General features: G+C 39.7%; 1 pseudogene; it reads left to right on the top strand.

The window, feature by feature from the left end:
• Positions 1–12,336: 12,336 nt before the first annotated feature.
• On the top strand, positions 12,337–13,774 carry LOC149174875 (serine/threonine-protein phosphatase 5 pseudogene; annotated as a pseudogene).
• Positions 13,775–16,467: the final 2,693 nt, after the last annotated feature.

Genomic DNA, 16,467 nt, shown 5'->3' with positions numbered 1-16,467 from the left:
TTGAATCTGAGTTTTATTTGAAAGTGATTCTTCATGGACCACATTCATTAAGTCAATTTCGATTGAAGAAGGGTCGGAAAACGACTACACGGCCTGATACGCAATTTCATATGGACTCAAAGGCATAACATCACCAAATGAATCTATCTCAGATTCGGAAGGTACGATCCAAGGATCATCATAAACAATAGTGTCTGATGAAATCATATGAATGGTTGTAGTAGAAGACGATGCGTTGATAGGAGGAAAAGGAAAAGTTCCTAGTAAACCAGAATCTTTAACTAGTCCTACTCCAACATCCTTATACGGGATAGTTGTTTTGCCGACATGCTGAATACTTTCAGAAGAGGCTGGGTCGGATGAAAAGTAAGTTAGCTGGTCTATAGTTACAATCTTTCCATTATGAGGGAACTTTATAAGCTGAAAGACCGATGAAACAACAGCTGTCATAGCGTAAGACCAACTACGACCCAAGAGAAGGTTGTAATCTAGAGGGGCATCAACCACCTCCACATCTAGATTAACAGTTTTGCCTTCTACCCCTATAGGTAAATCCTGTAGAATGCCAAAAGGATGGAACCCACGGCCATCAAAGGCCTTTAGAATCGTCGGGGATTGATTAAGTGTAGGAGAACCAAGCGATCTCCAACACTAGATCGACATAATACATGTTGAGGCTCCCTCATCAATCACAGTCCTATAACAAGGTCTGTTTTTTACTAACACTGGAATCTGGAAGCCATTTGATGAGGTAAGCGAGGTGTACTATTTTCTAGATCGAAAATTATAAGGTTCGAGTCCTGAATGTCAACAGCTCCTATAGCCGACAATAGCAATTTACGTTGTGCTGGACATGATTGCAGCACCTCCAAAGCTGACATTGCTGAAGGTGAAATAGCCAAATCTTCAACAATGTTATAGTTCTGAGCCGCTCTTGCATGTGGATTGAAAGCTGACTTTCAAAGTATACCCTTGGCGGGCGGTTTGATTACTAAGTCTAGGTTAGGTTTCTCGATCTGTAGTGGATCGGAACCGGGAGTTGAAGTTGATGGGTTCGAATTAGAAGATTCTGCTTCCTTACCACCAACAGGACTTTTACTTCCATAATCTTGCGATCGAGTCGCAATCCTAACATGGGACATCATCATTATGGGTTCTTCTGAGGCATTTGAGGAAGAACCTATCATCTTACTGTCTTGACTAGGAAAAGGATCCTTCAAAACAGCAGGCGTTTGGGAACCTTTGACGATTTTCGCAACCTCAGCGCGATGAGGGCAGTCTCTTGTAAAATGCTCTTCATCACAAATGAGACAAGGATAACGAGGTTTGCGTTTTTCATCAGTAGATTTCGTTTTTTCTGGTTTCTCTTTCGAATTTTTATCCGTTTTATTTTTCTTCTTCCCTTTCTTTTTACCGCCGGATTTTGATTTCGCCGTAGATGATCTACAAAATGAATATCGGCGCAGAAATTTCCACAGAAGAATCTCTGTTGGGGAATCTGGTAAAGTTATGGTAGGATAATAATTCTTGGAAGATTTCTTCTTACTTTTGGTATTAACCGTACCAATCATACCATGAGCGGCATGAGACCCTGAAGGAGCTGCAGTTATTGATTTTGTTTAGGAAGGTCGGGGATTTTCTCGTGTAACGTACCTGACTGCGTATAAACTAAGTCAAGGTACTGAGCTTGAGCAATTACTTGCTCTTCAGTAACAACTCCTGCCTTAGCTACATCCTTAGTGATTTTCGGTAATAAAGATTTGACAAACCATTTAGCTAAGATCTGATCCGGAATAAAAACTTTCACTAAACATCGTCGACGTCTCCATTCATGAATATGATCTGAAATGTAAGTGGACATTAACTGTTTAATGAAGTTAATAATTCTGCGCCATTGTTATATCTGACTGGAAACTGAAAATGAGTTAAAAACGAAGTAGCTAATTGACTGAAGTTATAAAAGTGGCTTGCGGTAACTCAATGTACCACTTGGCCGCACGACCAATTAGAGTGCATTGAAAAGCCTTAAATGGATTGAATCATCTGAAATGGAGTTAGACGGACACCAGAGGTGATAAGTCACATCACATGGTTCGACGGGTCCTCTCCTGATTGCCTTCAAACTTAGGAATATCACTAGTACTTATTCGGCATTAGGGCCCAAACAAAAGATAGTTAATTGGATCGTTCATAAGACGCGACAAGTCAGGCAAGTCCAAAGTTGCAATGAATGGTAACTGACGATTAGGGTCCCTGAAACCCTGGGTCATGAGACCCACCCCAGGAGGAGGATATCCAAGATAACTAGGAATTGGAATTGCATTTGGGATATTATATCCTCCCAGGAAAATCAGGATTAACTGGACTGTACTAGGGTTGTTGAGGTTGTTGATATGTATATCCAGGGTACGGTTGATACTGATAGACTGACTATTGCATAGTAGAATCGAATTGGTACTATCCCTGGTACGGTTGATAAGTAAATTGAGGTTGACTTGTGACAACCGTACTTGGACCAGGTTGTCCTACAGGCATTTGAGCCGAAGTCTGAATTGTGGATCCAGACTGAGGTAAAGATGCTTCAGGAGTTGATACAGGAACAGTAGAAACCAGAGCTGTCGATACTCCAGAAGTAGGTGGGGTAGATTGAACAGATGTTGCAGCAGTCGTTTGAGGCGGAGTACGAGGCGTACTAGGCCCATGCTGAGAAAATACAGAAGGTGAAGAAGTTTGAATAGTAGACTGGACAGGTTGTTGGGTTGAACCAGAAACCAAGGGTTTCGAGATTGAGATGACAAGTGCACATTCGGTTGCAAGATCTGTTGAGATTGAGATGGATCCCACACTAAGTTCATTCCGGGGTACGGACCTATAGCAGGTTGAGAATATTGAGGACCATAACCAGGTTGAGGGTAGGGTTGATAATTTAAGGTACATTCCAGCTCCTTGGACAAATGATTGACTGGAAGGTGGTTGGAAACCTTGGGTTGGGTACTGACCTTGAGGTTGATAACCTTGAGGCACGTACTGATACTGGCGTTGACTTTGAGGTACATATTGATACTGGGGTTGACCTTGAGGTATATACTGAGTCTGGGGTTGACCTTGAGGAATGTATTGCCGTAGGTATGTATTGTCCTTGAGGTTGCCCCCAGGCGATAATTGGGTACCTTGAGGTGCCCCCCAGGCGATAATTGAGAACCTTGAGGCTGCCCCCCAGGCGGTAACTGGCCACCTTGAGGTTGCGAATTAGGAATAGTACCTGACATCATAAGAATATCTTCTACACTCAACGGCTTAGTTCCGTTATTACCAGTTAATAACCTTGTTCAATAGGTTGAGGAGATGCTCCCGAAAAAGTACCAGTAAGTGACTAATACCCAGAGGGAACAGAAGGACCGCCATATAAAAAGGTTTCAGGAGATTGAGAAAACATGGACGACTGTCTTGACATATTTAACGGAGGATAATAACCTCTAGGTGTTGGGTGAAAATGAATGCGAGGTGGTGAAAAACATAGTCCGGGTTTTCCAAAAATTGGTCAATGAAAGATACCAAGCATCCCTCCTAGGTGGACTGTAAAAGATCGATTCACGCTCCCTAAGTTCTATAGCAGGTTGATTTTCAGGGATAGGGATACCTTCTTCCAGAGTAACAAGTTCTTCAATAGCAATAAGTCCAGAAGGAAGATTTTGGGTGATTACTCTTTCTACCCTGGGTGAACCAGGACCACTGGAAGTTGGAGAGGCAAATCCTGATGTTGGAGTAGCAGCAAATTCAGTTTCAGGTTCAGATATTTCAGGTTCCTCAGCTAAATCACTAGTAGACGAAAAACTACCAGTAACTTTGGAAAATGAAATAAATTGTGGATTATAATATGTTACTAGAGCTTGATAATCAGGATGTGCCACTAAAGAAGACTCTCCTTCTTTAGGTGACCCAACTCTACTGTCACTAGGAGTTACAAGGACTCGAATCCCTTCAAGTTGGCTCGGTGTGAAAACTCAGGAGGTTGGCCGAAGTCTACAGGACTTCCTCGGTAATTGAGCCACGATTAAATATTTTAACTACTTCACACGCAAACAAAGAAAAATCTCAATGAAAACCACCTAAAGCCTCTAAAGAACCAAACAATTTTGAATCACATGCCTAAAGAATCTAGGAGATCAAACCCACACAAACAGTAACTTTCCGTGCCGAAAACACTAGTTGGTGATGAAATCCACTTCGCAGAATTCAATACAGAAATGGCGGTTGGAAAGTTACCCTGGCAACCTGCTTAATGAATAGACTGGCACAAGTTTCTCCACTAAACCGTCTCGAGTGAAGAGAACCCCCAGAAATCCAAGTGAGTCTAGCGACATCTGCTCCAGGTACAGTGGGATCTTCTCCACGTCACCTTATGAAAGAATCCTATAGAATATGGTCACTATGGTTACCAACGGAAACAAATATACCTGGGGGAACAGTCTACGATCCGATACGCATGCAAGGGCAAAGTAACAAGCTCAATCCCCTTGAAGGCTCCTTGACATAATCCAAAGTTTACCACAAGTGACCCCAGGCGCCTCGACAATGGTCAATCCAAGGTTTACCGTTTTTATACGTGAATATCTTCTATTGTTCCCAATGATGAAGGATTGATTCCACACTGGTTCAGATATGATCTCGTGCTTCTTTTAAGAGGAGTGTTCCCAGAGCATAGATGTAACAATTGGAATTTATCTCCTACCGCAAGATACAGCTACTTGTTTCTTTTACTATCTTGGAGAGTTAATTACTCCCTACTCCAAGATACTAGCCTAAGCTATGTTGGTGATAAAGAGACTAGAAATAAAAAGATTACTAAATAGATTTTACTTTAAGCGTTATTTTATTGGTTTTTCTTAAGTCAAAAGGTGCGGAGATGAAACTTATGGTGTGAAGGCTCGACTCCAAATCACTAAAAAATGCACTTAAGATGATAAGCAATCTTTTCCCTTCAATGAATTTCTAGCTAGAGAAGAGTTGAGAATGCAAATGCTTGTAAAAACAAATCTTTCCTAAAAATCAAATCAAAAGAAGAGCTTTTTGTCTTTTCCAATACACTCAAAACGAGAGACAACTAGTTATGTTCACGAAAATTTCCCTTTTCTTTCAATACTCAAATACTACAAAACAAACTTTTTCAAAAAGAGATTTTTTTTTTTTTTTTATAAAACACTCAAAACTATGGAAAAATCTAATCTTGAGATCTATAAATTCTAAAAAGCTAATTGAAGTAAAGCTTACAAGATTTCTTTTCAAGGATGTTTTACTTAGCTATAAGCAAACTAAGGACTAATTTGTCCAGAATCACAAATCAGTCAAAAAACAACCAATTTTTGTTTTCTTTTCTAAAAATGAAATCCAAAACTTTCAACACAAGTCCTTTCGAAGTTTCGCAAAGAGAAAAATAAGATGGATTCCTCAACAAAGGTAGATTTTGCAAACGGTCAGACTCATAAGAAGGCCAGCAAAAACCAAGGTGATCTGAGGTTTCTAAGGCTTCTAAGCTCTGAGTTACTACAAGACCAAAATGAAAATCAAGCCCAGCAACCAAAACTTCTAGGAATTTCACCTAAAACCCTAATGCCAATGGAATTAACCTAAGAAAAGTTCCTGACAAGTCACGTGCAGATCTGGGCAGAGGCTAAAAACACATAAACAAATCCTAAGCTGACTGAAAGAGAAAATCTTAAGTTTTTCAAAATTTTGACAGGGTCCGCAGGCCCCGGTTCACCCAGGTGCGGTACCGCTCTGTGTGTAAAGCAAAAGTGCGGATATGTCCGCACTGTGTTACAAGCAGAGGGTGCGGTCCTCTCCCAAAAGTATGAAAAACAAAAAATAATTCAAGATCTACTAAACCTACCCAATCCCACACACATCAAGCCAAAAACAGAAACAAAGACACAGTTTCTCAAGTCAAAGTAAAAGCAAAGGAAAAATCAAAAATTCAAGTTCCCCAGCGGAGTCGCCATTTTGTCGGCCGGATAAGTCGTTCTTGCGGACAAGACCGACCTCCCTAGTATCTAATGATATCTAGCGACAAGCAAACCAAACAAATTCTATCTTTCTCTAAATATGCAATTTATAGATAAAGGCAAACAAGTGTTTTAGCCTACCTTGGGTCCAGTGAAAGTTTGTGGAAGCCACGCTCCGTTGATCCAAATGAGCTCCCTTATGAAGAATTTGCAAACACACACAAGCACACACATTAAATAGCACCTGAAAAAACCAATATAATAAGCATATTTATCATGATGATCAAGGAATTCACGAAACAAATCACATAAGACAATTTGTTGAGAAAAATGAATCTGATTGTATTAACTTTAATCAAAGAAGAACTTTACAACCTTAGTGCCTTGATGTTTTTACAAGCTCCTCCCAGGGTCCAGCAAGAATCTCCTCTACTTTGACAAGTTTCACTCTCTTCCCATGAAGCCAAAAGGTATGTAATCTCTCCTCTCAAGCTAACTAGGAAGTCTCAATTCCAACAGCATTTACCCTAAAAAATGTTCAGCTTCTAACCTCTCTAGCAACTAGCCCAATGCTTTAATTTATAGTGCAATGGAGGGAAGTTACTAGGTCCACCTTCAAAGGGATAAAGCCCTCCTTCAAAGGGATAAGCTCCTCTCATCAAGGGATTAGCTCCTTTAGTTTTGGGATGCATGAACCACCTAGGAGCGAACCATCCACGTCAAGATTCCTTCTAGAATCATCTAGAATTAACCACAAGTGAGTTTTTAAGAATAAACTTGGCCTTTTTAACTTTCACAGGGGTCCGCACCCACTCCTTTAGAGACAGAGCGGGCAGGTCGCAGGTAACATGAACAAGCGGTGCGGGACCGCAGGTAACAGTAAGAGAAAGTGCAGAACCAGAGCTTTATTGATTTTTAAGGACTTTATCTCATTTTCAAAGCTTGACATGAAGAGCTGAGGTTTGAGACTTGCTAAGGAGGACAGTATGAATGACAATAGACCCATTATGGCTGCAAATAGTCATGGTGACAATATTTTGTGTAACATGAAGACTTCGGTTCTGTGAAAATATTTTGTTAAAACTAGTGTAGTAATCACTGTTGGTAAGTATATATATGGTAGATATTAAAATATTTTTGTTTGTTTGTTAAGTTATTTGTGTTTTTTCAAGTTTGACTTGTGGCTTGAGACACTAGGATCTAGAGGCATTTAAGTTATAAACTTCCCTCTTGGGATTGCACTCGGCTTGGGCCACACTAGCCTTAAGCTGAGTGTATTTTAGCGTGTCTCCTCGCCTAGCAGGGGTGCAACATCAGCCATGCTAACAAGGCAAACAAAAACAAACAACTATAAATATTAACTATTATATATATATATATTATATATTATATATATATATATATATATATATATATATATATATATATATATATATATATATATAATTCTTTTTTGTAAATCAATATTCTGTTCAACTATATATAAATTTAAACTATAGAGATGTATTTCTATTTTCTTATAGATATTTTTAATTTGTAAATAGAATTTGTTTGTGCTAATATCATAGTTTACTAATAACACATATCTAAAAAATCATAATTAATTTCATAATTAAAATATTTTTAATATATTTTATTTTAATTTTAATTTTAATATTTTTTAATTAAATTCAAAAATGAAATGAAAATAAATACTTTTGAAACATCACATTTATAAACTTTTGTCTTTACACTAGAACTAAATTGATTGTTGAGCACGGCTGATGCAGGAGCATCTAGACCTGGCCAGCAATGTGACGGGGTGGTCACATGTTGTGGCTAATGCAAGATTGGAGGAAGACTTAGTTGTTAAATTTGTATTAATTTCAATAAGGGTAAGTAGTTAAGAGTGGTCTAATTAGGAATAAATGGCAAGTGATCATCCCTGCGTGGAGATCAAGCCAAGTGGTCTAGTTTGTTTAGATGAAGATAAGATTGAATTATAACTGTATAACTAATTCCTTCATGTGTGGAAAGAAGTAGTTAGATATGACATATGTATAACTTCTTTTTGGGATTTGCTGGAAGGAAGAGGCAGCAGGGGGGAGACAAAGAAAAAAAAAAGGACTCGAGGCACTTGTAAGCCTACGAGCAGTGTAGAAATTAGAAGACCGTGTCTGTTTCTTGCAGTATTGATTGGGGTCCTCTGGTTTTGATAGTTTCTATTGGTTTTCTTTTTCTAGTCTCCTCTGTTCAGAGAATGGCTTTGCGACTGAAATTCCTACCAGGGGGTTAGGGAACACCTGAGTATGCAACGGATTATGGCTGACTCCCTAACGATGCACAACATTGAAAACGCACGAGAATAATTCAAACAGGACCATTTTCGTTTAGGAAACACATCTCAGAGGGAGAAAACATGCACAGAGACCTTATAAAAAAGATAGACTCTCAATCCTGAGAAAAGGGCTCAGAACCATAGAAGGACGAGGGAAGAAATATGGAGGAGGAACGCACAGTTGGTAGGATCTTTTCTCGGTGTTTCTTATTTTCTCACTGAGACTGAAATCGAATTTGTGTTTGATGGGAGAAACATTATTCCACTGAATTACCAGACAAATGGTATAAATCTTTTAAAGGATTCTAGGACATACCCTGGTTTTGATTCAAAAGATTTTGAAATTGTGGTTGTCGGTAGTCCAATTGTTTACAAAGGAATGTGGTTGGAACATGCACTAGTTATGCAGGCTATCCTGCCTCTCATGATGGAGTTTAAGGTGGAAATTGGTATGAGTGTCATGCAGCCTTAAGGTTGCATCATTTTTGGTATCAGAGCAGGAAAAGATTTCCTGCGGAAAGGAGTTTTTGCATGCTGAGAAAGAAGAGTGTGACCAGCCAAGGTGACAAATCTAGTAATGAGAAAGACTAACAGGAAAAAAAGACAAAACAAGCGTGTTTTGTGTGCAAGGGTTCAAAGGTTTCATAGGGAGAAGCAGGTCTTGGAAAAGGACAGAAGCTAACAATAGCAAGGAGGAGGTAAGATAACAAAGATGGGATGTGATTAATACTCCCAAGGAAAAGTTGCAGAGGGAAAATGGCCAAGGACAATAGAGATCAAAGATAACAGAGATGAAAGATAGCAGAGAGAGCTGAGAATTTCATTCTCAAGGGAGATTTTAAATCCGAACACATAGCAGAACAGAGAGGAGAAGAGTTTTACTCTCAAATAAAGAATTTGTAGAAAGAAAATAATTTGAGACAGTCCATGCAAAATGCAAATGGACATGATCCTACAGGGATCATAAAAAAATATATATGATGATATTTGTTTTAACTGAGTTGATAAACTATGATTGAAGGTTTTCAGTAGCAGGCAAAGGGAAAAGCAGAGCAAAGAAAGCACTCTGAAGTGTCAGTAAACCTGAAGAATCGAACAAGAGATTGGATAGAGAGGACAACTGAAGTGTTCTCAGGGAGAGTGAGAGCTTCCAGAAGCTTAGGAGGAGGAGTAAAGATGTTGCTCAAGAGAATGTTCTAGATAGAGGACCATGCTTACCAAAAGACTGAGCGTGGAGAGCTTAGTGAGGTAAGATTGCAGTGAGGGGGACTTGCTATTGCGGAGGCTTGTTATAGTGGAGAGAGGAGCTCAAGAAGAGAAGATGAAGACAAAGGTGATGGAAGGTCATTGCAGAGGTTCTCAAGAAAGCCACTATAGAGGGAAGGATGCCAAGACAAAAGGCATGAAGAGGATGAGTCAAGAGGAGCTTGACAAGCAAGTTGTTGACATGAAAGCAAGATTGGAGATATTGACAGAGCTACTACAAGACCTAGAAGACCAGAAAAGAGGATGGACCTTTCCACTAAAAGGAAAGAGGGTGATTTGGCACTCATTACAGATGAGGTGGAAGCAAAAGGAGATTGCCTTATGGACAAAGGAACTCAAATTCTTTGAGTCAAGGATAAGAATTGAAGATGCCACAGGCAAAATTGTTCAGAGGAAAATGCTTGAAGAAGCAGGAGAAGCAGATGAAGTTATCTGCAAGCCAGAGGAAGGAATATCTCTGGATGATGATGAGGAAGAGGTGAGATTGTATGAGGGTCTCAAAAGTTCAGAAGAGAACTTGCATCAACATACTGAAATGTTAACAGGAAACCTTGAGGAAAGCTCAAGGAGATATCCTGAAATGTTGACAGGAAGACTAGAAGGAGCTCAAGGAGATATACTGAAATGTTGACAGGAAGACTAGAAGGAAATTCAGAGAAACAGGTTGAACTGGTGACAGAAGGTAAAACTGATGGAACCACGGAAACACAACTTATGGGGAAAGATGCAAATAAAGTAATTGATGTTACACATAAGCTTCCAACATTGCATACACCGTTGTCAGAAATCTTGGCTACAATGTTACCCCTCAAGGAAGTTCAAGTATGTAAGAAGGCCATATGAGCATCAGGAAGAGTGTTTTATTAGTAGAAAAGAATTCGCTAATTCATGATGTAACATCTAAAAAATATTTGTACAGGATGTGCAACTTTCCAAGAGTAGCCTGTGAGAGACAGAAAAGATCAAAGAGGGTTTAAATGACGTGGAAGTATTAGTTCGACAGGCAGGGGAAGACAAATCATCGTTTAATATTTCATTTGTTGGTCAATGGAAACCTGGCAGAAATGCCATCAAATGTAGTGATCAACCCTGTTCTACTTCTCTGGTTTGGGATGCACATCAAGCTGGTTCCCTTGAGAAGTTGGCAGGTGGGGACATAAAATCAATTGAAGGAAGGGTTAAGTTGCCGACATCTTGTCTTCATGATGATAGAGGTAATCTTACAGCCTTAAAAGAAACTCGAAATTTGGAAAATTTAACTTTGGGAAACAAAAATCACCCTATCACATTAGGACATGTTTATTCCATTGAGCTGGCTAATGTATCAATAACAGGGTTGCCCATAGTTGGTAGAGACATTTCTTGGCAGGAAGCATGTGGTCTTAGCTATTGTTCCTCTCCACCCAATGGCTCCTCAACATTGTTTTCAAGAGATTCAGTGTCACCCACATGGAGTGTAGTTGACAGTCCTGGAAGAGAAAACTGCATAGAAGACGAGAGCTCAAAAATATTAGTGAAAGAAACATACAAAGGTGAAAAAGGACAACCAATGAAGATTGTCAAGGAAGTTCATGAAGAAGAGACTGTGATTTCTGAAAACATAGTAAAAGATCATCATGTTGTCATGACGATAGGCATGATTGAGTCAACCATGGGAGGCGTTGAGTTGATTAACTTGAAAAAGATACCTCAAGGAAGAAGACATGAAGCAGAAATTCACCTAGCAAAAGGCGAAAAAAAGGAAGAAGAGTTGACAATGACAAGAAGTCAACAACAGGATCAAGGAGAAGAAGAAAGAAGCTCTCATCAAGAAGCTAATGTATGGGAGAAGGAGCTAGAGTTACTGGAGAAATGGCTAAAAGCACCAGTACCTGATGAAGACTGCAAGATATCTTCCACATTTCTTCCTCAGTCCTTGTCACAATCGACTGGGAGAGGAATTTGTAGAGACAAAGAGATGGGGTAGAGGTTGCATACCACCCCCTTTTGCTAGACACCCTTCAACGCCTAGGCATGGGGCCTGAGATATATGGTCCAGCCATGGGACCTCCTGCAGTCATCATCCCTTAGATCTGTTACCACTGCCAGAAGTGTTGGAACATAAGCTTACAACACAAAGTATGGAGATGCAAAGGCCTGCAACGGGAAATCAAAGGTTAGCTGCAACACATGGAGCTTTGAGACAAGATCTTGTTATGTCTCAACATGAACTGGAGCGATTGCATTCGCATATTGCAGCTATGCAGAATGATAAGGATCAACAAATTAGAAGTTTTTTGGACAAAATTTCAAATATGGAGGCAGATCTCTGGGCTAGTGAATCTATCAAGGCAGAGTTGCAACAAGCTCGTTTTGATGTGCAGAGTCTTCAATCAGCTAGACAATATTTAAATGAGCAAGTGCAACAGCTAAATCAAGAATTGTAGCGAGCCCACGCAGAAGTTCAGCAGATTCCTGCTATGCATACAGAAGTAGAGAGCTTGAGGCAAGAGCTTCAACGTGGAAGGGCTGCATTTGAGTATGAAAAGATTGCAAGCAGTAAAGGAAGCAGAGACAGAGGAAGAAGTTCACAACTGTGAACCAGGGCAAGGAAGCGTTATTAGAATAGATGATGCGAAGAAAAAGCTTGAAAACTCTTTGAAGGAGTTAAATCAACACACTAAATTTTTGATGAAAGAAGAAAGTCCAGAACAACAAGTTGAAATATTGTTGAAAGGAGACACACAGTCTGAATGTGTGAAACATATGAAGATGCAGCTGGACAGCAGCAACCAGCTAAAGCAGGAAGGCAGAATTAATGAAGAAGACCAGCAAGAATATCTATTAGAAACAAAGATTGAGAACATAAGGGAACTAATGTTGAAGCAGACCAGAAGGCAAAGGCTGGCAGCATTAGAAAAGGTGATCAGTCAAGTACTAAAAGATTTTCAGCAGGTTAAGAGAATTTGTCCAAATGATCCTGATGCCACCAAAAAGCTTGAAGAGACCGAAACAACAGTAAAAAAAATTAGATTTATTGAGGCCACCTCAGTGAATGATCTTGAGAATCATTCTGTTGTTGATTCCATTGATTTTCATTCAATAAAGGTAGAACACCAACATAGAATAGAAGGAGAAAATGTAACATTGGAATTTATAAAGAAAATGATGGATGACTTCAAGAATCAGAAAAATATACATAGAAGGTATGCATTTCAAATATTATTGCAAGTAAAGGATTTTCTGGAGGTGATGCCATCGCTGGTTGACATCAATATTCCGAATGGAAAGTAATTCACTGTTTGTGGTGACATCCATGGTCAGTATTATGACCTTTTGAACATCTTTGAGATTAGTGGGCTTCCTTCGGAGGACAATCCTTATCTTTTTAATGGTGATTTTGTTGATCGAGGATCATTTTCAGTTGAAGTCATACTTGTGCTATTCGCATTCAAGTATATGTGTCCAACTGAACTCTATCTTGCAAGAGGAAATCATGAAAGCAGGAGTATGAACAAGATTTATAGTTTTGAGGGCGAAGTCAAGTCCAAGTACAGTGAAAGCATGGTTGATCTTTTCGCTAAAGTGTTTTGTTGCTTGCCTTTGGCTCATATCCTCAATGACAAGATTTTTGTTGTTCATGGTAGTCTTTTTAGTGTTGATGGTATAAGACTGGATGATATCAAAGAAATTGTTCGAATCCGAGAGCCACCTAAAGAGGGTCTGATGTGTGAAATACTTTGGAGTGATCTGCAACCCTATAAAGGGGGTGGACCCAGTAAACGAGATGTTGGTTTATCTTTTGGGAGATGTGTGACCAAAAGGTTTTTCCAACAAAACAATCTTGAGCTGGTGGTCAGAATCTCATGAAGTTAAAGAGGAAGGTTATGAAATTGAACATGATGGCAAACTTATTATGGTTTCCTCAGCTCCAAACTATTGTGACCAGGGAAGGAAGATGAAGCAGGAAGCAACTAACATGCAACCTAAACAGAGGAGCAGAGCATATGGACAACTCCAGGACAAAGTTGGGATACAGGAGGAACTTTTTTTTCTTTCCTTTTTGAAATCACATGATCAAGAGACCATGAATGTTTTCAAGTGTGAGAGTCTGATGCAGGAGCATCTAGACCTAGCCAGCAATGTGATGGGGTGGTGGTCACATGTTGTCATAATGGCTAATGAGATTGGAGGAAGACTTAGTTGTTAAATTTGTATTAATTTCAATAAGGGTAAGTAGTTAAGAGTGGTCTAATTAGGAATAAATGGCAAGTGATCATCCCTGTGTGGAGATCAAGCCAAGTGGTCTAGTTTGTTTAGATGAAGATAAGATTGAATTATAACTGTATAACTAATTCCTTCATGTGTGGAAAGAAGTAGTTAGATATGACATATGTATAACTTATTTTTGGGATTTTTTGGAAGGAAGAGGCAGCAGGGGGGAGACAGAGAAAAAAAAAGGACCGGAGGCACTTGTAAGCCTACGGGCAGCGTAGAAATTCCAAGACCGTGTCTGTTTCTTGCAGTATTGATTGGGGTCCTCTGGTTTTGATAGTTTTTATTGGGTTTTCTTCTTCTAGTCTCCTTTGTTCAGAGAATGGCTCTGAATGCCTGCCTGCCCAAGGGTTAGGGAAAAACCTGAGTATGCAACGGATAATGGTTGACTCCCTAATGATGCACAGCATTGAAAACGCATGAGAATAATTCAAACAAGACCATTTTCGTTTAGGAAACACATCTCAGAGGGAGAAAATGCACACAGAGACCTTATAAAAAAGATAGACTCTCAATCCTAAGAAAAGGGCTCACAACCATAGAAGGATGAGAGAAGAAGTCTGGAGGAGGAATGCACAGTTGGCAGGATTTTTTTTTCTCGATGTTTCTTATTTTCTCACTAAGACTGAAATCGAATTTGTGTTTGATGGAAGAAACATTATTCCACTAAATTACCAGACAAATTGGTATAAATCTTTTAAAGGATTCTAGGACATACCCTGGTTTTAATTCCAAATATTTTGAAGTTGTGGTTGTCGGTAATCCAATTGTTTACAAAGGAATGTGGTTGGAACATGCATTGGTTATGCAGGCTATCCTGCCTCTCATGACGGAGTTTAAGATGGAAATTGGTATGAGTGTCGTGCAGCCTTAAGGTTGCACTAGCGGCGCCGGTAGAAAACACGCAGAGCTAGGGTTTGCAGCAGAAGATCAATGTTGGGTACCATGGAGAGGCGAGAGGGGGGGAGTTCCACTCCCTCCTATAGTCAGGCAGTCTCTAATCGATTCAAGAAACCACTGGGGGCTAAAACTAGGGTTTTAGGAAGAGGGAAACAGGAAAATAGAAGCTCACAGGGGCAGGAAGATACGCAGGAAGAAGTCAGACGAGAGAAGTGAATAGGAGGAGATAATCAGAATGCTGACACCAGAAATTGAACTGGACCATGTAAGCCTAGGGCAACCATCACACCCCGAGTGGTGTTAAGTGATCCAGTGCTACAGGTGCATAGGGAACACATGGCGACTTATGTAGTTATTTGTAAATTCATGGGGTTATGGCCAACGGAGAAGGCTTTACATGCATGGATAAAGAATCATTGGAAACCTAAGGGGGATATAGATCTGCACCTTGGATCCAAGGGTTTCTTCACTGTATTTTTTACAAACATAGAGGATGTAGACAGGGTGTTTGAAGGAGGGCCTTACTTCTATGTTGTTGCAGGCCTCTATATGCGGCCTTGGGTGATGAATTTTTTCTAGAGCGGGATACATTCACTTCAGTCCCGGTATGGGTAAGGCTCTATTCCCTACTTCTAGATTATTGGCAGTCAGAATCATTAAAAGCCATAGGAAATAAATGAGGGCATTTTTAAAAATATCAGAGGACACAATGCGAGGAAAGTACACCTCCTTTGCCTGTATATTTGTAGATATATACCTTTCTGGAGCTCTACTAGATGAAATAATTCTAGAATTTTTCAATGAAGAATGGGTGCAAGCAGTGGACTACGAGCATGTTCCTTTCAGATGCCGCAAATGCCATGAACAGGGCATCTATTCAGAGACTCCCCCTTAAACAAAATGGAAAGCAGAACTAAAGCAACCTCAGGGAAAGAAACTGAAAGCTTTAACAAAGTGGGGAGCAGAGGTAAAGGAGGAAGAAAGAACCAGAAGAAAGTCAATGAGGAAAAGCAGTTTAGTCAGAATAGGTTCAAGGTATTAGAAGAAGAAGAGGAGCACGATAAAGCGAACCAGATACTAGAGGACAACCCTGCAGAGAAGGAAAAGGAAGATAGCATGGAGGATTTACCTGAAACAACCAACAAAAGGAGGTTGTGCCGAAAAACTATGGAATTGACAGGGACCAAGAAATGACTCCGAGCGAGGTGGGAACAAAGGATCATGAACTGCAGGATATTGTAGATAGGGAGCATCTAGATCTGGAAAGTTCCTGGAGCAGGGAACTACCAAAGGAATGGAATTTACCTCAAGAGGAGTTTAATAGAGTGCAACAGCTATTCCTATGGAGAGCTCGGGCAAAAGGTTTGGGGGTCAAAAGAAACCATGATAGTCAGAATAACAAAGGGGATAAAGCAATGAAGGCAACATCGGGACTAACTCCTAGGAACCCAAGTAGGAAAAGAGGTAGGAGAAAGCAGAATGAGCTGCTTATAGAGTGTGGAAAACTCATGATCAATTCAGGTAAGATGAAAGACCTAACTAGTTACTCATTTACAAATCTTTCTTAATGAAACTCACAACATGGAATATTAGGGGTCTAGGAAGTAAAAGGAAATAAAGAAATCTTAGCAATAGAATGAAAGAAGAAAATCTAGATATGATTTTCATCTAGGAAACAAAATGTTCAGTAGACAAAATAAGAGAGATACATAGCAAATGGATTATCAA

This window comes from Pinus tabuliformis, chromosome 4_1 (genome assembly GCF_031772625.1).
Source record: "Pinus tabuliformis cultivar Carrire ecotype Pingquan chromosome 4_1, CPIR1, whole genome shotgun sequence".
Taxonomy (NCBI): Eukaryota; Viridiplantae; Streptophyta; class Pinopsida; order Pinales; family Pinaceae; genus Pinus; species Pinus tabuliformis.
This window is presented reverse-complemented; position numbering and strand designations above follow the sequence as displayed.